At 46.0% G+C, this 2,216-nt stretch overlaps 1 protein-coding gene across 2 annotated transcripts in view; it reads left to right on the top strand.

The window, feature by feature from the left end:
- Positions 1 to 2,216, top strand: part of chst7 (carbohydrate (N-acetylglucosamine 6-O) sulfotransferase 7) — a 6,759-nt gene that overhangs the window by 3,819 nt on the left and 724 nt on the right. For both annotated transcript variants that reach the window (XR_004333612.1, XM_032526770.1), the window contains exon 2: positions 1,931 to 2,216. This exon is cut by the window's right edge. The gene's annotated coding sequence lies outside the window, so the exon portion shown is untranslated. The remainder of the gene's footprint in view (positions 1 to 1,930) is intronic.

Below are 2,216 nucleotides of genomic sequence, written 5' to 3'. Positions count from 1 at the left end.
ACCAGGTCCTATGGCCACTTGGCCAGTGTGAATGCAAATGACAAACCTGGTTTTGGGGCAGAGTAGTTAGTAGAACTGTTTAAAAGTGGACTGTTCCTGTAACTACCTGGTCGGAGAGAAGCTACCATGGCCCCGGGAACTAGGGGTGCGGAGGGTACTGCAGCACCCCCTCAGCAAAAGGTAGACAAACTACAACCATAATTAAAAATGAGATAATTTGATCAGAATGAATCTGCCCATTTTGCTGCGCTCCTCTGACACTCTTTCACGAGTGAAGATAGTTGTGGAAACTTTCCCAGCGGGTCAACAGTACAGAAGTTAGCTTGCAACGCTTTATGGGTTTCTTCATAAATCAATCACAGGCTGAAAAACCCCGAATAGACCTGAATCAGAAAACCCGGCAACTGTAAGTGAAAGTAGCAGCACCTCTCCACCTGTCACTCCCACAGCGACCCTGCTAGCAACAGACGTTCAGGCAGCTCATTTTTGATTTACTCTAATTCAGTGATGTGTTTTCTACCCTGGTATTCTGGGGCTCGGTGCCTGAGCTTGTAGTAGGCCTATTCCGTACCATTGGCGTAGCTTTGGGCCTGTATCCTGTGTTAACTGTGCCTAGTTTTCCCCTGTCTTGGGTTTTGGATTTCATTCTAGTTTTAGTTTTTCCACTTGTGGAGCGGTGTGATGGATGCGGTGTGCTGTGTGGTGGTTGACTTTGGCTGAAAGTGTCACTCTCAAAAATTGGTCAGAACCCCTAACTCATAATATGTTCCCGCGGCCATGGAGACTGCCGTCATTAAGTTCTGCTTTAGATGACTTGACAACTGTGTTGTGGAGACAACACTGGACTCTGCCCTTGTGTTGTAGATATCAGTTCTTCTAGACACTCATTACCTATTAATGTGTCACTATAATGCTGGTGCTTTTTTTTAATAGGAAACTTTTTGGGTCCTTAGGTAATGGGTCACCTGTTGGATTTAACACGGTGTGCCATTTGAAACACAAGTGACTCCATTGTAGGAGATTTTTTTATAGTCATCAGAGTGAGACAGTTGCAGAAATGTTTCTCCCTCCTTAATGAGCGACTGATGCTGTTTAATAGAGGCCTCATTGTTTTCTCCCTGGCAATGTCCCGTCCTCTCATGGATAGCGGGGGGCTGGCAGCGGCTCGCTGGGCCTCAGACTCTGCTGCTGTTAAGAAGGGGATCATTGTATCCGGCTGTCCACGACGGGCCAGAGCTCCCAGGGTTCCCAGCAGCCTGTCACCACCCGCTCTCACAAGCAGGTGGGCTGCCTGCAAGCCGCTAGCATGGAGCAGCGGGTTGCCCCTCGTCCCACCGCCTCCACCCAGGCTGGAGATCTCCAACAGGGGGTCCTCAGAGTTACTGCAGAGTCAGAGTAAACTTTATCATCCCACAAGAGGAAATTCATCAAAAACCGGTTCCAACTTTGTTCCAAAAATTACGATTCCAACGAAATTGTTTCTTTATTGGAAAATTTGCTTTGGAATCCGATCATCGGTACCAAATTTAACATGCGCAAGTTTTGGTTTCCGTAGCAATCAGGCGCTTGTTGTGTTGCAGCCATGGAGCACAGTAAGCGACGCTCTAAAGTATGTCTGAAAAAGCCCTGTAAAACTGTGTATCACCATTAAATCTTTATAAAATATTAAAAAGCATGTGACCCCTTTCAACTCCCCCCACAAAGAATCGGGATCAAGGAATCGATGAGAACCGTAAACGATCTGTCCTTGGCTTAAAAAACATTGACGACCCCGGCTGTAGAGCTATTGATGGATAGTCATGGACATTATTAATCCTATCGAGTGTTTGTGGTCCTTAACCTCTGTTTGTGTGTCAGCGTGCAGTTCTATAATAACTGCAAAGTTTTATTTTAATCCTCAGCTGACATTTTTCGTTTTTTACTCTTCCAGGGGCCCGGTATTCAACACTGGGGGAATAAGGTGGGACAGCAAAACAAGCAGCTGGAATGTGGACCACAGGGAGCTCCGAAGCACGGCTCTTGGGTTTGTTTTCCTTCAGCCGAGGCGGGTCGATGAACTGGAGAAAATCCAAGTGAAGAAAAGCAGCCAATCACGGACAGATGAATTTTGAAACGGGGAGAAGGCAGCTTATTTTTTTTATTTTTTATTTTTTCAGTGTTACATGTTTAACACCAGCAGGATGTATGCATATAGAGAGAATGTGGGAGAGGAAATA

Source organism: Etheostoma spectabile, chromosome 9, assembly GCF_008692095.1.
Source record: "Etheostoma spectabile isolate EspeVRDwgs_2016 chromosome 9, UIUC_Espe_1.0, whole genome shotgun sequence".
Classification (NCBI taxonomy): domain Eukaryota; kingdom Metazoa; phylum Chordata; class Actinopteri; order Perciformes; family Percidae; genus Etheostoma; species Etheostoma spectabile.
This window is presented reverse-complemented; position numbering and strand designations above follow the sequence as displayed.